We start from the raw sequence: 27,758 nt of genomic DNA on the forward strand, positions 1-27,758 counted from the left end.
AATTTGCATACTTATTTTATACAGCGCACAGGCCCTGGGACTGGGTAGCAGTACCCAGGGCACCAAGAGAGTCAGGAAAACACCAGCAAAAAGTGAAAAATGGGGACAAAAAGTCAGGGGGTGTAGGAAGCTAGCTCTACATGTACTATATCAAAATTAGATATTGTGTGCACAGAGTCCAGGGGTTCCCCAAGAGGCAATAATAGATAATAATAATGCTCTATTTGTGGTAGTGTGGTTGAGCAGTTAGACTTATCAGAGGGTAGTGTTAAGCATTTGTTATACACAAACAAGCAATAGAAGAAACACACACTCAATGACATAATTCCAGACCAATAGGTCTGTAGAAAAAATATATTTTTGTTACTTGATTAGTAGAACCACAGGACTCAGTTCAGAAGTAAATACTGTTCCAGATAAGTACTTATCATAGACATCAATGTAAAATTGTTTCACTTTAGTCAAGTAAACAGTTTTAAAGAAAACAGAGAATATCTATTTTAAAAGTGGACACTGCATTTTCAGAACAGTTCCCGGGGGGGGGGAAATAAAGTACAGTTTTAGAGGTAAGTACACAACTTACAGTTCCAGTCTCCGAGTTATAGGTAGTCCACCATTGGGGGTTCAAGTCAACCCTAAACATCCACTACCAGCAACACTGGGCCAGACGGGTGCAGAGGTCAAAGTTGAGCAATTTTAACGTGGGCTCCTATGGAGACAGGGGGTACTCGAAATTTGGTCTGCCAGCAGGTAAGTACATGCAGTCGGAGGGCAGACCAAGGGAGATTAGAGGAGCACTAGAGGGGCCCCAAATAGGCACCAATCCCACACCCTCAGCTGCACTGGGGCGGCCGGGTGTAGGGTGCAAACAGGGTGTCAGGTTTCCAATGAAACTCTATGAGGGGACCCCGGGGGTCACTCAGGTGCTGCAGGCAAGGTCCGGAGGGGTGTCTCGGGCACACCACTGGTAGGACAGGGAAGAGGGTCGCCTGTTGATTGTCGCTGCACTGGGTGTCGATTTCTCCAAGGTCTGAGGGCTGCGGGTGCAGTGGGTCCTTTGGTGTCAGTTATCTTCGTCCAGGGCAGTCACGGTCAGGGGGGCCCTCAGAATTCCCTCTTCAGGTGTCGTCTTGGATTGGTGGAGAGGGCAACCCAGGGTGGGCACTTAGTTGCCGTCGCCTGGGGGTCCTCTCTGGTCGGTTGGGTCACCAGGACTCGGGCTGTGGGCGTCGGGTGCAGAGTGGTTAGAACTCACGCTTCTGGAGTGAGGTGGGAGTTCTTCAGAAGAGGTATCTTCTTCTGTTCTTCTCTGGATAGGGCCGCTGTCCATCGAAGTTCTTGATCTTCTGTGATGCAAGAAGTCCTCTGGGGGTTTTTCAGAGGTTGCTGGACCTGCAGGATGTGTTGCTTTTCTTGTGAAGTCAAGTCAGTTGTTGTCTCCTTTCCTTCTCTTCTGGGGTTTCCGCTAAACAGTCCTTCTTCTTCTTGTGAGGTCATCGGGAATCTGAAGAGCTGGGTTCAGGGTCGCCCCTAAATACTAAATTTGGGGAGGTGTTAGGGCCAGAGGGCAGTAGCCAATGGCTACTCTCCATAAGGGTGGCCACACCTTCCTTGTGCCCACTCCCTCTGGGGAGGGGGGAACATCCCTATTCCTATTGGTCCTAATCCTCCAAAGCAAGATGGAGGATTTCTCAAGGAGGGGGTAACTTCAGTTCAGGACACCTTAGGGGTGGTCCTAGCTGAGGGGGTGACTCCTCCTTGCTTTTTCTCATTATCCCTCTGGACTTGCCTCCAAAAGTGGGGGCTCGTCCAGGCGGGCAGGCATCTCCACTAGCTGGAGTGCCCTGGGGCACTGTAACACGAGGCTTGAGCCATTGAAGCTCACCGGCAGGTGTTTCAGTTCCTGCACGGCAAAGTGTAAAGCCCCTCCACCCAGGACAGGCTTTGTTTCTGACCACAGACAGCACAAAGGCACTCACCCCATGTGGTCAAAAACTTGTCTGGAAGTGGCAGGCTGGCACAGACCGGTCATCCTTGCACTAGCAGTTACGCTAACATACAGGGTGCATCTCTAAGACGCCCTCTGTGTGCATTTTACAAAAAATCCAACACTGACATCAGTGTGGGTTAATTGAGCTGAGAAGTTTGATACCAAACTTCCCAGCATTCAGTGAAGCCATCATAGAGCTGTGGAGGTCTTAATGACAAACTCCCAGCCTTATATTCAATATGGCCACACTGCACTTACAGGGTCTAAGAATGGAGTCAGACACTGTAGGGGCATATTGCTCATGCAGCTATGCTCTCACCTGTGGTATAGTGCACGCTGCCTTAGGGTTGTAAGGCCTGCTAAAGGGGTGACTTACCTATGCGACAGGGAGTGGTTTGTCGGCATGGCACCCAGAGAATGATGCCATGTCGGATTTACCTTTTTCTCCCTACCAACACACACAATCTACAATGGCATGGCAGTATGCATGTGTTTGGTGAGGTGCTCCCTAGGGTGGCATAATACATGCTGCAGCCCTTGGTGACCCTCTCTGACCACAGGGCCTTTGGTACCACTGGTACCTTTTACAGGGGACTTAGCTCTTTGCAGAGGTGTGCCAATGGTGGAAGCAATGGTACAGTTTAGGGAAAGAACGCTGGTGCTGGGGCCTGGTTAGCAGGATCCCAGCACACACACAGTCATGTTAGCATCAGATATCAGGCAAAAAAGTGGAGGGCTAACCATGCCAAAAGGGCACTTTCCAACGGTCTTTTTATTGAAATTTCTACTGAAGCTGTACTTCAAACACCAGTCTCATGCAAGGCAATGCTCATTCGCCTTGTGCCTTAGCATAATACTTAAAATTCATACTAAAACAAGTGTGAGCTCGGCCAATAAGATCACTAGCATCCGAAAGTCACTTAACATGACGTTGCACAATCTTTTACCATTCCGACACAGTGAAGCCGCTGATTTTCATTCAGTGGTCTGTGAACTTCAATAAATCTGCTCCAACTGCATTTGCTGTTGAATTTTCCCGTAAAATAAAATTTACAATGCGTCCATACACCCAGTGGACCTATAACAAACTAAACATCATAACAGCATTGCAGAAGCAAAATATAAAATTATTGGCACCATATTTGATTAAAAGTGACACGTTCACTCTGCTTTGGTCTTGAAAATATCATGTATGATTATAGCAGCAAATCCCCAGGAGAGCCATTTTAACCAGTTGTACTTAGTTGAAAATGAAAGTCTTGAGACCTCATGTAATATATCATAACTAGGCTGTGGTAGTGTTGTAGAGTGCAGCTGGCACTTGTTTCACTGATATTATTACTTGTTCTCCCAGACATGCCAAAGAGCTCAGTACAGTACATTTTCTCCCGAAGGTGTAATTTGGTACTTTATTGCAACCTACTGTAATTGTAAAGTGTGGAGCTGGTTAATCTCTTAACATTGCATCTCTAAAATCGCCAGCTAAGAATAGCACTTCAATTCCTTCATTCCCAAGGTTTCAGACAGGATCATCATACCTTATGTCACATAAAGGAACTCTGAAAGATCCATGTTAACGTTGCTCACTTTCAAAGATTGCATTAAACTGCTGCACCAAGAGGCTGTTCAAAGAGAAATGGGATTTGGAAGAGGAAATATGAAAACACGATATGCCTACGCTTTGTCTCTGACGGAAATTTCTATTGAATTTGAGGCAATTATTTTACCACGCATGAACATTCTGTAGGTCAGCATGTGGGCTGGATCGTTACCATGGATCAAAGAGATTGCATCCTCCCATTCAGCTGTCATCTGCCTGGCTCACCCTAAGACGAGAAATCAATGGATGCAGGAACAAGCAGCAGAGAGTACTTTTGAAAGTTGATGTTGTCTTTGTTTCTACCCAGAGGCCGGCTAAATTAAAGGCGGTATCTGGAAAAGTTGAGCTGGCTTGGTAAAGAACCGTGTACCAGTTGTATGCGCTAGCATTGTGAAAAGCGCTTGCATATAGCTTGGAATTTCTTTAAATTAATGCATGGTTCTCAGACAGCCCTGCTCGGACACAGAGCAAGGTAATCAGTGTTCATTGTGGCTGAGCTGTGCTTCCTGCAGGTCAATGATTAACTCAAATAAATGCAGTTAAATGTATGTGCTCTAGACCAGTGCACACCTATGTGCTGAGCCAGCGGCAGCTGGCGCAAATCTCAAGGGGAGGGGCGGGTGGGGACGGGCAATGTGGAGGTTGGGGGAGATGTTGGGAATAAAAAACAATTAAAAAAACCTATCTCCTCCCGTCACCGCCACCTGCCACCTCAATCCTCTTCTGGTGTCCCAGCATTCACTGCAACCTTTGCACTGCCTTCATGGTAAACCTAGCAGGAAAGTAGCATCAGGACTGGTCTGAGGAGCTTGGACTGTCACTCAGACACAACCCTGGGGGCTATGCAGTTTCTCCAGCCTGGCTGTTCAATACAGTCAGGATAGAGAAATTTAGGTGCACATGTGTTTTTGGCCGGCCTGAGACGGCGGGCAAAATACACATGTGCACTTAGGTGCACTCTCTCCTCTTTTCACCTCCAACTTCCCGTGGCCCAGCCTGCTCCTCCCTTCACTTTCTGCTGGCTGAGCCTGCAGCTGAAAGATAAAACAATAAAGAAATATTGTTTTAACTTTCAGGTCTTGGCTTAGCCAGAGGGGGCAACTCTCCACCATTGCGAAGGAGCCACCCCTGGTCAGCGCACTGTTCATGATGCAGCCTTTGTAGAACTAATGGTTCAAATGACAATTTGGGGCCGAATGAGCGAGTGCCTCCTCTTCGATTTCAGTATTGATTTGATACTGTACACTTTATTTGACAAGGTGTGAAAGGTAAATTCTCCGGGAGATCTACAAATGAATCCCAAAGGACTGCTGCAAAACCGTAACTCATGCCCTGGTTACCAGTAGGCTCGATCATGGCAACACGTTCTAAGCAGGTACCACCTAGAAGAACCTGAAGAAATGTCAGCATGTCCAAAACGCCTCTGCCACACACATCCTGGACATCCCCAGCCACAAACACATCTCCAATCACCGAAGAGACCTCCACTGGCTTGCTATCGAGAAAATAATTAACCTCACGCTCCTCATCCACGCTTACAAGGCCCTCCATGACCTAGGACCCACCTACCTCAACCACCGCATTACCTTCTACTCCCCCACCAGACCTCTCCAGTCCACTCAACAAGCACTAGCCACCATACCCCGCATACGAAAGACCTCGACTGGTGGAAGATCCTTGGCCTACCTCACCGCAAAGAGCTGGAACGCCATGCCCCTGCACCTCAGGCAGTCACCATTGCTACCTCAATTCGGGAAGGACCTTAAGACCTGGCTCTTCAACTGAAGCTTAGAGGACAAACCTCCTTAGCACCTTGAGACCCTTACAGTTAAGTAGCTGTACTTTATAAACCCTGATTTTAATTGATTTTGATTTGAATGCAACCTTTAACTTGACAAAAACAGAGTGTGATGTAATAAATGGTTCTGCAGTCACAAAGCCTGTCATTTGCAATATTACATGCTTTGGTACTTTAAAATCACATTTTGTAATGTACCAAATGCACATGGCAGGAAATTAACAATTCCTTGTATACAGGTGCGTGGAGGTCCTACTTGTCAAGAATGTCACCAAACTTTTGACTTGGAGGTATCTAGGCCTCTAGAAATGAACAGAGTGTGCTTTAAATGTCTTTTGAATCAAACAACTAAACAACTTTTGTTTAACACAGATAAAGGTGCACTATGAGCCAAAAAGCATGCTTGGGCTGTCATAAACTGCTATGAGATATTGGGTATATAGCCTTATATGACCATCTCCTTTTCATCACTCATGAAGGATGAATAGCTGAAGCTAAAACTTGCAAATACCCAATTAAGGATGCCATTCCAAAATGGCTACATGAATGGCCAACTAGTAACTGCAGACTCTGTGGTTATTCACAAAAAACATTACTGCATTTAGTTTGTGTCTGCCCAAACCTGTTACATGCTCACCGAATCCTCTTAAAACCTCTATTTTGAAAGGCATTAGTAAGAGCATGTTGCCGAGCACTTATGCTTATCTGGCAAATTAATTCACCCAATTTGTTTGTTTATTAAATTCTTGACTGTGGTGGAAATACTTTTTTCAACCTGATCTTAAACCCAGCATTATGGGCATTCTCTCTAAAATATTTTATGTGTGACTTATCTATGTCGCATGGATAATCAGAAACAAGAATGAAGTTAAAAGATGGTAAATCAATAGTAAGTGACGTAGTAATCTTTTGCGCAGGTCCTGTAACAAGCAGTTCATGAATATTGTCAAATAATGATTTGCTAATGGAGTATTAATATTAACTATTTTCACACTTTTATACAAGGTTATGCAAATAATTAATTGGAAGGTAGCGATGGAGTATTAATGTCAACCACTTTAACAATTCTTTAATAGCCAGGAAATTATTAGTATTTGCTCCATTGAGTGGTATTTTAGGTCTGAGAGAATTGTGCTGCACAAGCTTAGTATCGAACAACAAAGGCCCAGAGGTTAAAGGGCTTCTAATTACTACTATGCACTTTAGCCTCTTTTTGCACAGTTTTTTTAGAATGATTTGCACACGCCCAATCTTGAGTTATTATTCATGTATAGTTGCTCATGAGATCGTTTTATTAATTTACCAAATATGATTGCTATGATTTTAATTAATCAGACAATAAACGTAGGGCCCGATTACAATATTGGCTGTCCGAACGTTGGACATCCAATAAGGTGGTCGGGAAGATGCCGACAAGCTGGCGGCCTCCCAACGGCCATATTATGATGTTCCCGTGGGGCTGGATGGTGCAGACAGTATTGTGGCATTGGCTTCAGTTCTAAGGGAAAGCCGTGGCCAATGCCGCTGCACTGTCTGAGCTGCCAGCACAGTCGGAATGCAAATTGTTGTCATTGCAGACAGTGCCCTTTCTCACTGTGCTGACAGGGGGGCCACTGCACTGCCTACAACATGGGCATGGGCCCTTCCAGCAGGGTGGTGCAGACATCTGCACCGATATGATTGACCACGGCTTTCCACACCACCGCAACCACGGGATCTATGATCCTGGCGGTTGCAGTGGTCTTGCGGCGGTCCAACCGCCAGTTTCATAACTGGTTTGACGATCACCACGGGCATAGCTGTCCCAGGACAGCCGTACTCATAATCAGGCCCTTAAACTTCAAACTTCAAAGGCACATGTGATTCAGAAAGAGGAGGGAGTGAGAAATGGATGTGCCCTCTCATTATAAATCACCATGGACTGTATCAATGCTTTGCCACAACAATTTTGGTTGCAAACTATTGATGGCATTGGCTTCCTCAAAAGAGGTGATTTTGGAAGGTGTCCCATGGGGACTGCTTCCACACTGTGAATGTGGGCTCAGGCCTTAGGGGAGCAGTATGCAGCAGTCCAGAGTCACTGCCATTTACAGAATGTTTGTTTTGCTTTTCCATTGCAGCCCATGCCTCTTTAAGGGACCAGGGGTGTCTGTGAATGTGATTGCATGCCTGGAGATCTGCTGACTCACAAGTGCACACACTAGCATTTGCAACAAATTGCAAGGAGTTGCAAGCTGATTCCCATCCAAATAACAAGAATGATGTGGGATGTACATGAGTTTTTCGGTCCTCTTCTTTTGTGGAACAAGGCATTTCAACATTCAAACCACCAAAAACGGAGAGTTTAATTACAGTGTAGTGCAGTCATTTTGCTGAAATCACCCTCATTTGTATAGTTGGCCCAGTACTATTCTTTCTGAAATTTGTTTGTCCTACTGAACTTAACTTAAATAGAACCTTCTGAATACCTGCCTGAATATTTACCTGAACAAACTGAATGCAGTTTTGATGAAGATGTAACTTATATTTTACAGCAGAATTGGGTACAGCTGTACCTGTTGTTTGCTGGAAACAGCAGTACACTTGGGGGCATATTAATGAGCCCCTAGCGCCACAAGAGTGTCACTTTACGTGATGCTCCAGTGGCGCTATGCCCTGCACGGTATTTAGAAGGTGACTTTAAGGCACTTTTTGTGGCTTAACGCTACCTTGTAAATATGTCCCCTTGACCCGCAGCACTTTACAAGGAAGGGGTGTGTAATGGGTGTTGTTATGGACGTGCCACAGCAACACCCATTGCATTTTGACGCTGACCCAGATTTACGTGTTTTCGTCAACCTGAGGCAGTGCCAAAATCTAACACCATCCAAGGGGTGGCCCAACAAGGAGGAATACTTTCATTCCTCCTCGGTTTTTGTTTTTTCTGTGTGTGCTGCAGTCTGCAGCACTCATAGAAAGAGCAAAATGCCAGAAATTATTGTTTATGTGCAGGAAGGTATTCTAATAAACACAGCGCATCCCTGAGCTTCTAAAGTGACACAGAGTGATGCTGCCAATTTTGGTGCAGCACCGTGCTCGGCCACTTTCTGTAAATATGGGCCTTAAACTCCTGCTGATTTTAAAAAAAACATTATTTACTTACTTTCAGAATGTTTGTATGATGTCAAAAGCAAATAGTAAATCACCTATCTTGCCTAATGTATGTATCAAAAATGGATGCCACATGCTCGATCTCCCTAGGTCACTTGGCAAATATAGTACAACTAAAAATGGTTAACTCAGGGGAAGTCTGTAGTTCACTGTAGTGCTTCTTTGAATTAATCAAAGAAAAGACCAAACATTTAGATTTTGGGTACAAGTCTAAGTGCCTCATTACGAGGGTGGCGGTTTGAGGACTGCCACACTCAAGGTGACAATTGGACCACTGCACTCCAGGTGGCCCTACTGCCACATTACAACCCTGGTGGGCGGACACACCAGGAGACTGCCGTCACCGCCAGGAACATCGTTCCCGACGAGCTGCTGTGCTGATTACAACTCAGCTTTCCACTAGACTTTCCTTGGTGGTCACCCCGCCATGGAAAGGCTGGTGGAAAGCCAGCGCCCAGGGCCACAAGGGGGGATGGGCAGTTCAGGGTCCCCTCTGCAGACAATGTGCAGTCTGATGGTGCTGGTGTGCTACGGTATTGGCCTCGGCTCCTGCAAGGGAGCCGAGGCCAATACCCTAGCAATGTTCCCGCCGGTCTGATTGGTGGGAAAGGCGTAATACAATGTTCCTGCCGGTCTGCCAGAGGGAACATTGTAATTCACTTGGGGGGATGCCACCGCCATGGTTGTGGCATCCTCCCCGCGAGTTTGGCGGTCGGCTTGTCCGACCCCCAAACTCCTAATGAGGTCCTAAGAACAAAAACAAACATACAAGAACAGTAGTGGGTAAGCTACCAAACAGAAAACATGGAAGGTAAACAAAGTAGCAATTATAAATAACTTTTTATTACAATAATTACTTCAAATGTATTGCATAAAACTGATGGCGTGCAATGGTGCATTGTCCTTGCTAGTATAAGGTGAAAGAGGGATTGGTACAAACAGTTACACTGAAATGAGCAATAGAAATTCCAAAAATATATGAGATCTTACATGTCATAATCCAAGGTTATTTCCAATAGATATTAGCCAACTATAGTATAACTACTTAAACAGTACATAAATGTTTCAGCCCCTGTAGTTGACTTGATCAGGGCCTTCATTGGCACAGTGTCAAAAGACACTTAGAGAAACAACCTTTTTTTCATTGATTAAATCTGTCTTTCTTAGTCTTCAATGGTTATCGTATGCAGTTGTTCACACACATCAATTTCTCTATTAGGCATGGACAGCATGTAAGTACAGTTACAGTGCGTTCTTACAATACCACAAGTTGCTTTAGTACACCACCAGTGTACATCATCATCTTAATTACTGGGGTTCTGTTTAAGAGCGCAACAGTGGTGTCTACATATTGAATATGTATATTGAATATGCATCAAACCTCTCGGTGCAGAATAAAGAATGACCTAAGATAACAAAACCTATATCAAAAACCTGTCAAGTATCAACTGCTGTGCTAGACATCAAGGACCAAATGTACGTAGACTATGGTTTGCGAAGTTGGTGGTAAAATGCGAATGTTTTGTAACTGCATATTGATCGCAAATAACTTACACATAACACTGCAATTCGGTATTAGGAAGGGACACCCTAAACATGCCCCTTCCTAATACTGAACTGCAAACCCTATTTGCAATTCAGTATTAGATAACTGACTCGCAAATAGAACTTGGTACATACCAAAAGGCATTTTTCTGGTCCCTAACGGCCCGATACTGTGAATCGGGCTGTTTGCAACCACAAAAATCCTTCATACATCTGGCCCTAAGTTCTTTTGAGGTGCTCCCCAAACCATAGGGGGTGAGAGGAGGGAGGCTGCAGGGTGCACTGGAAAGGAGGACCAAGGTGGAACCTCTCCGGTTATGTCCCAGCCCACCAGTGCACATGCCCAAGTCTCTGATAAAGTGTCAACCAAATAGCCCTGAGCTCACCTTCCCCAAACTGCCTGGTGCAGGGTATTTGGTCAACTCATATCTGCACTGTCATTGCTTAGATCTTGTAGTCCAAAAACAGTTAGAGAAACAACTTGAAAAATAATTAAGTACTGGTCACCTTTGAGAATGGGCATTGATAGAACTGACAGCCTTAGGATGGTCTTCCCCCAACTTTTTGCCTGCCTTCATCCATTTTTCCGATCTCATTTTTGTTGGTTTTAGGACTCTGCGCACTTTACCACTGATGACCAGTGCTACAGTGCTTGTGCTCTCTCCCCTAAACATGATAACATTGGCTTAGTTAATTTACATATAAATCCCTAGTAATGTGCACTAGATGTGCCCAGGGCCTATAAATTAAATGCTACTAGTAGGTCTGCAGCATTGGTTGTGCCACCCACATAAGTAGCTCCTTAACCAAGTTTAAGGTCTACCAATGCCAGGCATGTGTGTACAGTTTCACTGCCACTTCGACTTGGCATTTAAAACTACTTGCCAAGCCTTAAATCCTCCTTTTCTTATAAATAAGTCACTGCTAAGGTAGGGCCTAGGTAATCCTTTGGGCAGTGTGATTTGTAAGTAAAAGGCAGGACATGTCCTTATACGTTTTACATGTCCTGGTAGTAAAAAAATCCCAAAGTCATTTTTCACTACTGTGAAGCCTGCTGTTCTCATTGGCCAGCATTTGAAATACCCTTATATGCTTTGAAGTGGTAATTTCTAATCTGAGAGGGACAGACTTGTCATGTTTGGTATGGTTGGAATGTTAGCGAGAAATCCTACTTACTGATGAAGTTGGATTCTACATTACTATTTCAGAAATTCCACTTTTAGAATGCAGGCATTTCTCTGCACTTACTGCCATTTTTGCCTTACAGTCAGTCTCCAATCCATGTTTGGTCTGTGATAGTTGACATCTCCCCTTGTGCATTCCACCCACACAGCCATAAACACAGGACACTCAGCTGTATCTGCATTCATCTGCATACAGATGGGTTTCTCTGGGCAGGAAGGGTGGAGAGGTTCTCAGTTACACTTCAAAAGCCAGTAGCCTGCCCTCACATAAAGGACTGATAACCCCCACAGTGCTCCTGGCATACAGGGCTGGATTGCAAGGTGAACATGCGCACTTCAAAACCACTCTTTGAAGTTTCCTCCACATCAAAGGCACTTTTACGTATACATACTGGGTTTGTGACCCCACCAGCCACTTCTGGACCTATTACTGGACTCTGTTGGAGTGACTGCCTGGCTGCCCAAATGATTCATCTAGACTGCTTTGCTGGAAGGACTGCTGGTCTGCTTCTTCCCCTGCTACCTGCTGACTCCTGACTTTGCTGGAAGAACTCTGCCTTCCTCCTCAGGTACTCTCCAAGGGCTTGGATTGAGCTTGCCTCCTGTTCTGAAGTCTCGGGGCTACCAAAGACTTCACCAAAGAGAACAAAATTCAGCACATCAGAAAATCAACGCAAGGGCTGCAAAATCTGATGCAACATCTGTCGGATCGACGGAGTGCCTGCTTCACAGCTGAAAAATCACTGCATCACCTGCCAGATCGACGCAGCGCCTGTTGCCTCTCCTCAACTCATTCTGGGTTTTCCACGCATTGTCCCTGGACGTCAAGATATCCCTGCATCACAGTGAGGAGCCAAGGCTGCGCTCCTGGAAACCAGTGCATCGCCTTGCAGCGTGGAAAGAAATCATGCATCGTCTTTACTGCAACAGAAAAATCAACACATCACTTTACTTTTCAATGCATCTCCTCCTCTGCGGCGCTCTGTATCGTTATTTTTAACACATCCCAAGTTCTGTGTGTTAAAAGAATACAGCTACTGATTCTTAAGGATTGAGACTCATTTAAACCTTTAAATAGTGATATCTTAACTTTTGCATACGATATTTGTTGTTTTGTTGTCATCTATTTTCCTAAACAGGTGTGTAAACCTTTTTGTGGTGTTTTCAGTATGCTACTGTCTGAGTTATTGCACAAATAATTTACCCATTGCCGTCTCAGTTAGGCCTGCCTGCTCTGTGCCAAGTTACCAGAGGGTGAGCACAGAGTAATCTAGGGTGTGTTGTTACTTACCCTGACTAGGATTGTGGTCCCTACTTTGACAGGGTGCATACCTCTGCCAGTTAGAGACCCAATTTCTAACAGGCTTGAAATACCAAAGACTACAATTGTTATGTTATGCTACACAAATGTACATTGCGCATAGCTGCCCTCAAGAGGAAAGTTCATAAATTGAAAGGTGGGCTTACCTTGAAGTTGGGTCCTAAGAGATTCTAGGAACAGGGAGGCCTAGGGACGTTCAAGTTGAATAAGTGAACAAATTAAAGCAGTGGAGACAATTCTACTAGAAAAATACAGATGAGTAGTGAGAGGGTAACCAGGAAGTAATTCAATTGGTTAATTTCGGGTACAAAAACACACAAAACAAAAAATCCATATGTTAGACCTGACAGCCTTAGGGTGGTCACCCCTAACTTTTTGCCTACCTCCCTCCACTTTTTGGATACTGTTTTTGCTGGCTTTTAGACTCTGCGCACTTTACCCCTGCTAACCAGTGCTAAAGTGCATATGCTCTCTCCCTTAAAACATGGTAACCTTGAATCATACCTGATTGGACTATTTAATTTATTTATAATCCCCTAGAAATGTGCACTCTATGTGCCTAGGGCCTGTAGATTAAATGCTACTAGTGGGCCTGCAGCACTGGTTGTGCCAACCACTTAAGTAGCCCCTTTACCTTGTCTCAGGCCTGCCACTGCAAGGCCTGTGGGTGCAGTTTCACTGTCACCTCGACTTGGCATTTAAAAGTACTTGCCAAGCCTAAACCTCCCCTTTCTCCACATATAAGTCACCGCTAATGTGTGTCCTGGGTAACCCCTAGAGCAGGGTGCTGTGTGGGTGAAAGGCAGGACATGTACCTGTGTAGTTTACATGTCCTGGTAGTGTAAAACTCCTAAATTCGTTTTTGCACTACTGTGAGGCCTGCTCCCTTCATAGGCTAACATTGGGGCTGCCCTCATACAGTATTGAAGTGGTAGCTGCTGATCTGAAAGGAGTAGGAAGGTCATATTTAGTATGGCCAGAATGGTAATATAAAATCCTGCTGACTGGTGAAGTTGGATTTAATATTACTATTCTAGAAATGCCACTTTTGGAAAGTGAGCATTTCTTTGCACTTAAATCTTTCTGTGCCTTACAATCCACGTCTGGCTGGGCTTAGTTGACAGCTCCTTGTGCATTCACTCAGACACACCCCAAGCACAGGATACTCGGCCTCACTTGCATACATCTGCTTTTTGAATGGGTCTTCCTGGGCTGGGAGGGTGGAGGGCCTGCTCTCACACAAAGGACTGCCACACCCCCTACTGGGACCCTGGCAGACAGGATTGAACTGAAAGGGGACCTGGTGCACTTCTTAGCCACTCTTTGAAGTCTCCCCCACTTCAAAGGCACATTTGGGTATAAAGCAGGGCCTCTGCCCTACCTCATCAGACACTTGCTGGAGAAGAAACCTGAACCAGAAACTACATCCTGCCAAGAAGAACTGCCTGGCTGCTCAAAGGACTCACCTGTCTGCTTTCTACAAAGGACTGCTGCCTTGCTGAACTCTTGTCTGGCTGTGAAAGTGCTCTCCAAGGGCTTGGATAGAGCTTGCCTCCTGTTCCCTGAAGTCTCAGGACCAAAAAGACTTCTCTTTTTCACTTGGACGCTCCGTGCGCCGAAATTTTTGACGCACAGCTTGTTCCACGGCAAGAAAAACGCCACACACCGACGCTGATCGACGTGACGCCATCGGGACGACCGGAACTTCGACGCACGGCTTCGCAAGGACAATGCCGCCCGACCTCCAGAGGAGAAATCGACGCAACACCTGCCGTGAGATCGAAATTTTGACGCGCAGCCCCGCAGAATGACGCGCAGCCGGAAAACAAGCAGGAAAATCCACGCACAGACCCGGGACATCTGGTAATCCCCGCGATCCACAGAAAGAGACTGTCAGCGCGCCGGAAAACGACGCACGACTTCCCCTCGTGAAAAATAACGACGCAAGTCTGTGTGGGCTGGGGAGAAATCGACGCACACACCCTTTTTCCACGTATCTCTTCTTCTGTGGCCCTCTGAGGAGAGTTTCCACTCGAAACCAGGTACTTTGTGCTTGAAAGAGACTTTGGGGGTTATTCCAACTTTGGAGGAGGTGTTAATCCGTCCCAAAAGTGACGGAAAAGTGACGGATTTACCACCAGCCGTATTACGAGTCCATTATATCCTATGGAACTCGTAATACGGCTGGTGGTATATCCGTCACTTTACTGTCACTTTTGGGACGGATTAACACCTCCTCCAAAGTTGGAATAACCCCCTTTGTTTGCTTTCTAAAGACTTAAGACACTTTGGGGGTTATTCCAACTTTGGAGGAAGTGGTAATCCGTCCCAAAAGTGACGGTAAAGTGACGGATATACCACCAGCCGTATTACGAGTCCATTATATCCTATGGAACTCGTAATACGGCTGGTGGTAAATCCGTCACATTTGGGACGGATTACCACCTCCTCCAAAGTTGGAATAACCCCCTTTATATCACTTTTCAGTGATATCTCTACAAATTCACATTGCAACTTTGGGCCTCATTCTGAGGCCGGCGGGCGGCGGGAAACCCAGCGGGAAACCCCTTCCCATGAGGAAGCCGGCTCCGAATGGAGCCGGCGGAGTGGGAAGGGTGCGACGGGTGCAGTAGCACCCGTCGCGAATTTCAGTGTCTGCTAAGCAGACACTGAAATTCAAAGTGGGGCCCTCTTACGGGGGCCCCTGCAGTGCCCATGCCATTGGCATGGGCACTGCAGGGGCCCCCAGGGGCCCCATGACACCCCTCACCGCCATCCTGTTCCTGGCGGTCGGAACCGCCAGGAACAGGATGGCGGTGAGGGGGTCGGAATCCCTGCTGCGCCGCCATGGGGGATTCCTCAGGGCAGCGGAAAACCGCCGGGACACCGCCGGTTTTCCTGTTCTGACCGCGGCCATACCGCCGCGGTCAGAATGCCCTGCGGAGCACCGCCAGCCTGTTGGCGGTGCTCCCACCGACCCCGGCGGTCCTTGACCGCCGGGGTCGGAATGACCCCCTTTATTCGTTTTGACCTACAATTATCCTGATAAATATTATATATTTTTCTAAACACTGTGTGGTGTATTTCTGTGGTGCTATATGGTGGTATTGTATGATTTATTGCACAAATACTTTACACATTGCCTTCTAAGTTAAGCCTGACTGCTCGTGCCAAGCTACCAGAGGGCGGGCACAGGATAATCTTGGATTGTGTGTGACTTACCCTGACTAGAGTGAGGGCTTTTGCTTGGACAGGGGGTAACCTGACTGCCAACCAAAAACCCCATTTCTAACACCATACTTACATCATACGTAATAAATTTGAACATACAGTAAAGCAATATAAAATGTCCATAATGAAAATCAGAACAATCATAATAAATCCATCTGATTACATACAGTGCGGTGTGACAGTACAGTGTCAATGAACCATGTGAACATTGTGTTTATCAATGACGACCAAATGTGTCAAATGATTTTTAAAAAGGATGGCTGGCTGATTGGAAACTGCTGTTAAGGAGTTAACACTTTTAGGGCCATATTTAAGTGCCCTAATGCTACCGGAGCACCACTTTTTGTGATGCCTCAGTGGCGCAATGCCCTGCACCGTATTTACAATGTGGCATTAAGCCACTTTTTGTGGCTTAAAGCCACCTTGTAAATACGGCCCTTCACACGCAGCACTTTGCGTGGAAGGGGCATGCAATGGGTGCTGCTGTGGGTGTGCCACAGAAACACTAATTCCATTTTGATGCTGCCCCAGATTTACGAGTTTTTCGTAAACCTGAGGCAGCACCAAAATCTAATGCCACCCCCGGAGCATGTCGCAACAAGGAGAAATGCTATAATTTCTCCTTGTCTTTTGCTCTTTCTGTGTGTGCTGCATTCTGAGCTAAGAGCAAATCGCCATTTAAGATTATTTTTATGCACAAAGGTGTTCCTTTCTGCAGAAAAACAATCTTCTCCTCAATGCAGCCATCCTTGCACTATGGTGCAAAGTTTGCGCACAGCAGCGGATTTAGCACTGGACAGGGGGAAATACTAGGGTGCATCATATTTTAGTAAATACAGCACATCCCTTAGTTTTGAAAATTACTGTGCGTGATGCTGCTAAATATGGGACAGAAACGTGCACAATCAACTTTGGTTAAATCTGGCCCTTAGTGTACAGAGTATCCAACCCCTTTCATTCAAAGCATGTAAACAGCATTGCAACCTTAATATATCGATTTTGAAACCTGATGTGCATTGTGCTGATGCAACATCTGTAGTCCCAACTAGTATTATTCATATCACTCTCTATCTCCTAAGGGCCCAGATCTTCAAAACCAGTTAAAATAAATGGTTAAGTATTTGGTAGCAGCTAAAGATGATTAATAGTTTATAATGTGCAAAACATCCAATTCCAGGCAGTCATATGTAATGAGCTGGGAATTTATAAACTAACCAAAATACAATTAGCTATAACGGTCCTCCATCTTGTTTCCTCGTTAACCAGACTGCATGGAGAACCCTGTTTACAGTGAATACGATAAACCCCTTGGTATTAGTTCTTAATACTCTGGATGCTACTAAGTAGCTTCTAAGCCCCATGTTATTACAAAAGGGTTTGAGCCATTTTCTATGAGGGTTTTTAGAGTGAGGTCAAAAAAGCAGTAGGCATTCCACATCTTCACAAGGTGCTCCACACAAACCACACAATGATGAATCTGCTGCTTGGCTGTTCCATTGTTTAGTGTAGTGGGCAATCTGAAGGCTGCTGGGCAGGGGGATGCCTGCACTGCCCATGCCAACTGCATGGGCAGTGCAGGGCCTCCCTGTGGCCCTTTGCACCAGTTCTCCACCAGCCTGGCTGGCGGAAAACAAGGTCGTAATCTGCAGGGCATTGCTGCATGCGGATTTTGACCTCCACTTGCCGTCAACCCATCCGGATCACCGATCTTGGTGGAGAAGGTGGAATCCTGGCAGTCTGACTGCCAGGGTCTTAATGTGGCAGTCAGACCTCCGGTCCTGACTGCCACCATGAGGCTGATGGTCTTAAGACCGCCAGCCTCGTAATGAGGCCCTTAATGTCCTTAGTGATATGGGATGGGGTGGTCCACATTGGCTCATGCCTATTGTTTGAAAGGTGGTTTTTAAATGAGTGAGACACTTAATAGGAAAACTCATAACCTCAGTCCCTTTCTGATAGGGTTCCAACTCTAGCGTGCTCCAGAAGTGCACACAGAATAAAAAAGGGTCTTAGTTCTGCTATATCACTAATTTGCTTGAAACCAATTTCAAAAACTATTGGAAAGATTGGAGTACTCTGTGGCAAACTAAACAGAGATATAACAAATGAGTTTTTATTGGTAATCACCTCCTTTTCCCCCACATGCCTCCAAATCTCAGCCCCATACAAGGCAGCACTCTGAACCTTTGCACAACATATCTCAACAACTGCAGAGACATATCTCAGTGTCATGCTTATATACCTACTCACCACTGCAGATGCTCCATGCAAAAGAGTGGTACTAAATTTGCCCATGTGAGTTGACCAAGAGATTGCTTTATCTATTGCTATGCCCAGGTAATCGAATTTCTCCTCTTTGGAAGGAAATCCCTTTCCTACTAAAACCCCCTCTATGTGTGATCTAGAGGGATTAAGGCACATGTTACAAAAAGCACAGATTTGTTCAAAAGATTTTGCAACCCCATAGGGATACGAGAGATCAGCAAGGTGTCATCAGTGAATAATAGCACATTTATGGTCCTACCACATAATCTGGGAGAATCATGGGTGAAATCAAGTAGACACTTGAGTGCATCATTGATATACAAGGAAAATAAAGTCTGGGCTAACATGCAGTTCTGTCAGACACCACGCTGGATCAAAATGCATTTGATTAATCCCCCTTGGTACCCCATCTCACCTGGGCATAATTAGATTTGTGCAGCCTCATTAGTATGTTTAGTGAGGGGAGTCCATCCACATCTGATCCAGCACTAACCACAGTTTACTTCTAGGGACCAAGTCTGAAGCTGTTTTAAGGTCTACAGAGGAAACATAGAGATGGTCCCTGGAAAGCTAGAGGTATTTCTATTGCATAAACTGAAAAGTTTGATCTCCGGTACTGGTCTTCTGTTGGAATCCTGCTTGAAGGAGCTTCAGATATCCACTCCTTAATCTTATGCAAAACCTGATTGCAAAACATCTTTTGGAGATTAGCAATAAGGCTTATGGAACAGTAATTCACAGGGTTGCTCCTATCCCCCTTTTTATACACAGGGATAACTGCTGTGCCCCTCCATGATGCTGGAATGTTTTCATCTCCAATAATAAGGTTAGACAGTTTCTGAATATAGGAGACACGTACTTCCTGTTCTGAGCAATAAAGATTGCCTGGGATGTTATCAGGCCCAGGGGCCTTCCCTGGCTTAAGATGATTGAGAGCTCTTGTTTTCTCATCTAGGGTAAACAATGGTGTCGAGTGTCGAGTCGTTACTAATCTTCTTAGTAGGTAAGGCCACTAAACTCACTTCGGGCTATTTTGATTTATCACTTTATGGTGCAGAATCAATGTATAGTGAGCTGAAATGTTGATCCCAATGGCAAGCAGGAATGCGATGTTGCAATTGATATATTTCAGGCTTCTGTGGGCGACTATATACCAAAAAGGAATTAGAGTTCCTTAGCTTGGATGCTTTAATCAAGTCCTCCCAGCTGTGATCTATCCATTCCTGTTTGGTTTTTAGCAATAATATCTCTGTAACAACCTCTAAACTTCTTGATCGAATAAGTATCCCCTTGTCTCAAAGCAACTAGTAGAACAGATTTTGTTTGCTTGCATTAGGGATTGAACCAGTAGGGAGGGATAAGAATTGGACGGATTAGAGCATGTGATTTCTATAGAACATAACAACCTCAATGAGTGAACAGGTAGGCATGTGCTTCCATAAAATGCCTTCCAGTGTCACCATCATCATCTTACAAAGGAGAACTTAATGTACTGAATTTGTTGTAGATGGTGATCATATTATCTTAGTTATTCAGAATATTTCCCCACTTGATTGCTCTCCTCTTGTTGGTCAGAGATGCTGAGCTCTTCAGGATGTCTTCCACATTGCTATTAGAGTTTGGAAGTGTAGTATAAATAGATAAGTATAGGGGATAATGGTCACTGTCTTTCCTCTTGTAAACCCTGAAATCAGACATGGAGTGCCAAATGTCTAAATCTAGGAAGATATAGTCAATCCAACTCTTGGGCCTACCCCTTTTAAAAGTATATTCTATGTAGCCATCTGACTTGGATCTGCCATTACAGACAGGCACACCGTGCTTGAGAGCAAGCACGCTGTGCTGTAGCACCATAGTGTATCAATTCACTAAGGGCCCAGCGTCCAATCTCTGAACACCTTTTGCTCCATCCTTCATTTACATAGTTGTATAAATATGGGCGATAGGTTTGAATGTGACAATAAAGTCATCAGCAATAACTAATGTGAAAAGGTGAGAGCTGTGAGTCACAATATGATCTAGTTTAGCTAGAGTAGGTGTTTCCTTGGGTAAATTCCTGGTCAATTGTAGAAATTGAACAAATTAATACTAAAACCTTTGGGTCCCTTAACAGTCAATCAAATTCTGTAAACACAATTAGTAGGCATTTGCCTGACAACCATATTAGAAGCAACTTGGCCCCACACTGAAACCCCCCCTTGGGTTTTCCTGCTCTCAAGGGAAGGGCTTTGATGCTGTAATCGGTATACCCATTTAGCACCACTGGAAGTAAGGACCAAATCTAATGCAGTATAATAATGTCAAACTGATTGATGAATTCATGCCACTCAGAATCAACCAGTTTATGCCTCAACACAGCAGTAGTCTAAGATATTATCGACAGTTCCTCATTAGAGGCTGTAGAAAGCCCAGGAGAGGGTGACCGAGAAGCATAGGTAGGTATATTGTTTTTTATTTGAAATCATTCCTCTTAAGTTTAAACTAATCATATTTAATTTAAAGGAATAATTGATAATAGTATAAGGCAAAAGGTGATTTGCATGGCTTACTCACTCTGATTAATTTGCTTATTGAGAAATAAATATTACTATAGGGGCAAAAGTTGGGGGTTAGGAAGTCTAGGCCCATTATAAGAGTTACATTTAACATATATTTATACATATATTATTATTTCAGTATATAGTATAACAGTTAGGGGATTTATGGACTATGAACTGTTAATTTGATAATTGAGAAATGGTTTCTAATGTATGTGACAAAAGTTATAGAATATAGTGGGGGGTTAAAAAGAGAGTATTATTAATTTATTTTAAAATAAGGGGATTTTTTTAAATATTATTTTTAATTATTTATTTTCTAACAATAAAACATTTAGGAGCAGGATGAATGGATTATAGGGGTGTAGGGAGGGGAAGTCTAGACATACTCTGTTAATCATTTTTATACTTGTGAAATATTTTTTTTAAAGATAATTAGGCCCATATTTATACTTGGTTTGTGCTGAATTATCAGCAATTTTTTTACGCTAATTCAGCACAAACCTAACTCCATATTTATACTTTGGTGCTAGACACGTCTAGCACCAAGGTTATGGAGTTTACGTCATTTTCTGGAGGGGAAAACCTACCTGGCATCAATGACATGCAAGGTAGGCGCTCTTATCCAGAAAAGGCCAATATGGCCTTCACGCCATATTAATCCCCCGTACTAAAATCCAGCACAGGGGTATGGGGGCCTTAAATAATGGCACTAAGCTTGCTTAGCGCCATTACTTAATGCCTGGGTCTGGGCTGGCGTAAGGAGACCTGTTGGTATATTTCCATGGTCGGAGACCATGGAAATTGCTCACAAGTGCCCTTTCCTGGCCCCAGGGGCATCCCCACCCACCCCCACCCACATGAGGAGGACACCTAAGGATGGGGGACCCATCCCAGGTAAGTCGGGGGGAGTATGTTTTATTTTTTTTACACAACACCTCTGGGGGGCGCTGACTTGGGGCCCCCTTCATGGCGCTGGCCCAAATGGCCATGCACAAGGGACATTCGTCCCCTGGGTATGGCCATTGGGGTGGTGGGCATGGCTCCTCTCCTTACGGACACAGGAGCCATGTCCATGGGGGTTGTGCACCAGAAAATGGAGCAACACTGCTTAGAGGCAATTTTTGGAGCACAAGCCCCGGTTCCTCCTATTCCTCCCCACCCCTGTTAGCATCCTTTCCAAATATGGCACCAGGCCGACGTCTTGGAATGGCACCAGCTGGCGCTATACTTTTTGACGCAAACCTGTGCTAACGCAGGTTTGTGTCAAAAAGTATAAATATGGGCCTTAGTGTTACTTTCCAAAATCTAAAATAAATGAAGATATAAATCTAAAATTCATATTCAAATCATTTTCAAGGCTCAGGATGTAAGAAAATATGGGCATAGGGTAGGGAAATGCACTAATACTGTGATATAATTTGTAATACTGTATACTAATTTTGAAATCAATATTCGTGATTCCTTTTTATCTATAATCATATTTTAATCTTTAATGTTAAATTGTTAATATTTTGGGGGTACAGGATGTAGCGGATACAGGGGTATAGAATGAGGAAGTGCGTTCATTGCTTGGTATTCATTTTAATACTTTCCCAGTGTTGTAATTTAGTAGCGATTAGATTAAGCATTAGCAGAAGACATCTTGTATTTAGCAACTATTGTGAACATTTCACGGAATCCATTTGTATTCATGGCAGCCATTTTCTCTGCCACATGCTGCCATATGCTCGCCATGTGGTCTGTCCTACCTTCCTGTTAACTGCGCTTGAAAATCTGTCTAGTGACAAGTTATATTTAGCATCCCCCACTTTCGCCCATGCCCAGTAAGGTCTGCAGCTGTTAGTAATTACTAACAGACAGTAATGTGTCTACTAGTCCTTGAAAACTGTTAGCCCCTCCTACCTGTCGACTGTGCATTTCCATATGTCCTTATATAATTGTACCACCTTCTTTTTAGCCCCTGCGTGGGTATAAAAGGACCATGCTCTCTTAGTTCAGTGTGCTACTTCAAACATTACCGAAGGGTGCTGTTTGAACTGTAGTACCACCTCTTGAGGTTTAATAAACGTTGTCTTTTATTTCAGTTTCTGTGTCAACTTCTTCCTATATGGTCTGAGGACTTAGTGCAGAGAATGGCGAACCCCTTGCACTAGTAGGCCTTGCTGAGGCTTACTTCGACAAATTGGCGCCCGAACAGGGACTCATCGGCGACTCAGACGTCTGACGGATTGGTCGCGATGAAGGATTGTGATCTCGCTGCGGACGATCACTGCCTGAGGAGACCTGAGTCTTGGCAACCACAGCGTTTTCCCTTCTTTCTTTTTGACCATCCAGGTGGCGCAGGTCCTCGACTGAGATCCTTTTTGTTCATTCGTCGTGCAGTGACGATTTGGTCGATTTTAGAACTTGGCAGTTGGAATGTGGACGCCCTGTGTTTGGTAGGAGCCGTTTTACGGCACTTGCTATGGGTTTTGATGCCTTTGTTTGGGAATGTAGTTTAGCACCACTTACTGTGGCTCTCATGTTTTGGGTGACTAGTCAATTTGTGTCCTTTGAATTGCAATTTATATAGGCAGGTAACGAGGAGAATTTTCTCCAATTTAATTTTGATTTGAATGGCACATCGTACTAGAGGTACTTTAAGTGCTATTTGATTATAATACGCATATTCTGCACTATTTTTGGCATGCCTGTTTTTAGCGCACTTTGTAGGATATGTTGCTTTTATAATGGTACCAATTTGAGACTGGAAGAATCGCAACCGGCACCCCCGGAGGGGACGCCCAATAGAGATATGTATGCTAAACATGGTATTTCTTCTATAATGTACAGCACATTATGGAATAGATACACTTGTGCGGATCCTGAGTTACGTTGGCCTATGCATGTGTCATTTGATTTGTGAAAGATTGAGTTTGTGGAACAATGAATGTGTAGGCGAAGGTCTAGGCAAGATATGTTTGACTGTGTACGAATGTGGGAGAAAGAACTGCGTGGACGAGTGAAGCATGAGCAAGCCTTGCTTGAGAAAGAGCAACGGAAGAATGTATATGTGAAAGCATTGGAAATGAGAAAGAAAGGAATAAACGATTTAAAGGAGATAGAAGAGAAAGAACATAAATTACAGGTAACTGGCCAATACACTGTTCAGCAACCTCTCTATCCTATCCTTAATAAACCGAACAATGATTTTTTGTTACTGGATTGCCCTCCACCTCCGTATGTCGTTCCTTCTGCCCTCATGAGTTAGCTGAGGTCACTGGTTCGGAGCAACAGAAGATACGAGACAGTCGCTCTATGTTGCCTGCTGACCGTGTGTCTGAGCTTAGATCTATTGCTTGTAAAACAATTCATAGCATTGTCTCTGCTTCTGGACTTTTAGACAACATGAAAGGGTGGATGGAAAAGGAGCAGCTGTATTTTACTGAGGCATTTGGCACAGAATTTATTGAAGTATTTCGGAAATGTTCTGATAAGTTAGAGCCCGATGATGTAACAAATGATCGTAAGCAAATGCGTAATGGTCTTTTTGTTTTCTCCCAGTTGGCTGATGCAATCAGGCGTTTGGTGAAATTATGTGTTGCGGCAGTCCGTTTGCGAGAGGAGATAAAAGCAGTGGACGTAGTTGCATGGACATCTCAGACCGGCGGGGTGCAAGCTTCCATCTTCGGAACAGATAAGACTATGATAGTTCAGGCAAAACCAATGTGGGAGGCCGCCCATTTGTATGTTCCTCCTAAAGGATCAGGTACAAGTGATGATAAAACTTCTGTTGATGCTAAGGTTTATTTTATTTATAATTGGGTGTATACTCCTTTGAATAGGGCAGATGTAATGGCACTTAAAACAGCATTACCTGACCTGCGGAAAAATCCAGCTGCTTTTTATGAGGAAGTTGAGGGAGCAATTAATTCTTGTACCATGCCTTTGGCTGACATTGATTTATTTTTCGGATTGATATACCCGCCAGATATGTGGAGAACTGTTCGTAAAGTTGATGATCGTGAAGCTTTGGGGCGTCATGGAAAGATTTAGAACAGATGGACGGGGATAAGGAACCTGCGAAAAAGCTTTATCAGTTGATTCTAGATCATCCGGCAGCCATATTAGTTAAGTTAAAAATTATTATTCCCCCTAAAAAGATAGATTGGACTGTTTTAGCGTCTTGTAAGCAAAAGGCAGATGAATCGGTCTCTGGTTTCTTTACACGCTTTGAAGAAGCATTTCATGATTTTAGCGGCCAGTTATTGTCAGATGATATGGGCAGACGTTTGTTCGTCGATAAATATGTCGCAAATCTGTTACCAGGAATAGCTAGTAGTCTAAAAGCTAGTGAAAGTTCATTGACTACCTCTACTCCGGTTTCTCTTATGACTATGGCTCAGTATCATGAACATCAGGAATTAGAAGCAAAAGATAGCGAGGAGAAAAAGATTAAAGAATTAAAGACAAAGGTTATGTTGGCTCAAGCTTATGGTCCACCTTTTAGAGGTAGTAATAGAGGTGGACGTGGATCTCATGGTTCTTCTTACACTCGTTCAAATTTGTCTGTTGATCAGTGTGCGTATTGTAAGAAATTTGGGCATTGGGCTGCTGATTGTCCAGCACTACGTGTTCAGCAGTGTTCACGTGGTCGGGGACAAATGAGAAATCGCTCAGGATATCCAGGGCCTAGAAGAAGCACGAATGATCATGCTGGTTTGATGCTAATGTACGAAGGCAGGATGGGTTTAACACTTTTAATAGACAGAACCAATACCAGATGTCTAACTATGTGCAGCTTGATTTCCAAGATTCTGCTTATGCATAGGATTGCCTAGGATGGGGTAAGGAATCAGTTGAAGTTCCAGTAGATCAGAGGGGTCCCTATGTAACAGCACATGTTTTGGGTTCTACTGATCAGTTTCTGGTTGATACAGGAGCTACTCGTATTACCTTGTCAAAACAATTGGTTCCAAGGGCTCCCCTGTCTGGCCTAACCATTACATTGATAGGTTTCGATGGAACACCTTGCCCTAGCCCATTGTCACAACCACTTGCATTCCATGTTGATAAATTTACTGCTCCATGTCCGTTTTTGCTTTCTCCAAATACTCAAAACAATATTGTGGGTCCTGATATGCTCAAGTATTTCAGGGCTACAATACGATGCTCTCCTGAAGGGGTGAGTGCTATTTTTAATGATAATCATCCTGTGATGGAAAGAGGATATTGCATTAGCTTCACTCCCTAGTACCTTGTGGGCTACTTCAGATACTGATGTGGGACAAATGATTATTCCACCGGTACATATTAGTGTCAAGGAGGGAGCTGTATTGCCACGTTTTTCTCAATGCAAAATTTCACAGGAGGGCGAAAAAGCACTCACACGAATTGTGCATGATCTTATCGCAGTTTGAGTTGTTGAGGAAGTTCCGTATAATGTTTGTAACACTCCAATTCTTCCTATTCTGAAAAAGGATACTGATACTAGGATTTACCGATTCATTACTGATTTACGAGAAGTGAATAAGATTGTGGTACCACAATATCTTGTGGTATCTGACATCACAACACTTCTTACTTTGGTTCCCCCGACAGCAACTACGTTTTCTGTGATAGACTTGAAGAATGCTTTCTTTTCGATCCCTATTCATCCTGGCAGCCGATATTTGTTTGGTTTTAGTTTGAATAAACGATCATTTAGATTTTGCAGAGTTCCTCAAGGCTATACTGAGAGTCCTAATATTTATAGTCAAGCGTTAAAACGACAACTTGATTCTTTTGTTTTGCCTGAAGGTGTGGCTCTCATACAATATGTCGATCAGTTTTTGTTGGCAGCTGATACCCATGAGCAATGTGAAAAGTGCACTTTGTCCTTACTTTCTTTTCTTGCTTCACACCATCATAAAGTGTCACGAAAGAAATTGAAATATTGTAGACCAAAGGTAATCTATTTAGGTCACCCTTTGTCTAAGAAGGGCTGTGCACTTACATCAGATCATATTCAAGCAATTTTAGATACACCAGTACCCTCTACTCAGAAAGATGTTAGTGCATTCCTTGGTCTTACTTCTTTTTGTAGGCAATGGATATTAGGGTTTTCACACATTGTCAAACCTTTGCTAGCACTTTTGACTAAAGATACACTAATGCCCCTCCCATGGACAGATGAATGTGAGACTGCTTTCCGGCAGCTACGACAAGCCCTTTGTTCAGCACCAGTGTTAGGTACTCCAGATTACACAAAGCCTTTTGCACTTTACGTACATGAGAAAGATGGATGTGCATTGTCAGTTTTAGTACAGACACATGGCGATAAGCAGCGTCCCTGAACATATTTTTCAGCAGTACTTGATCCTGTTGCTCAAGCGTTGCCTGGGTGTTTTCGTTCAGTTGCGGCAACAGCTGTGTCAATACGTCAGAGTGAAGGGATAGTTTTGTCACATAAGCTGTTGGTGTTAGTACCTCATGCGGTTGATGCTCTTTTAAATCAAACAAAGACGCAACATTTAACTAGCGCTCGCCTGACAGGATATAAATGGACATTGCTGGCTCCTCACATTACACTGAAGAGATGTGCAACACTAAATCCAGCCACTTTGTTGCCATATCTGGTTACTCAGCCTCAGTCTCAAGAAACACATGATTGTATATTCCTTACCGAAGAACAGACAAAGGGTCGTATTGATTTGCAAGATACGCCCCTTCCAGATGTAGACAGGGAATTGTGGGTTGATGGGTCTTGTTTGAAGTTGCCAGACGGTACGACCTCAGCTGCATATGCAATCACCACAATACACACAGTAGTAGAGACAGCTCGTATACCACAGAAGTCAGCTCAAGCAGCTGATCTAATAGCTGTGACACGAGCATGTGAGCTTAGTGCTGACTTATGTGTGAACATTTATACACTCAGCCTCTATGCTTTTGGAGTGGCTCATGATTTTGGTTTGCTTTGGAAGGAGAGAGGCTTTCTCACATCCCAGGGGATGCAGATAATGCACAGAGAATTAGTGCATAACCTCTTGACTGCATTGACATATCCAAAGAAAATAGCTATTGTGCAATGTAGTGCACATAAGATAGTGACCGATAAGATAGGGCAAGGTAATGCCCTTGCGGACCGCGTAGCACGTGAGTCTGCGATGCAGC

This window comes from Pleurodeles waltl, chromosome 10 (genome assembly GCF_031143425.1).
Source record: "Pleurodeles waltl isolate 20211129_DDA chromosome 10, aPleWal1.hap1.20221129, whole genome shotgun sequence".
Taxonomy (NCBI): domain Eukaryota; kingdom Metazoa; phylum Chordata; class Amphibia; order Caudata; family Salamandridae; genus Pleurodeles; species Pleurodeles waltl.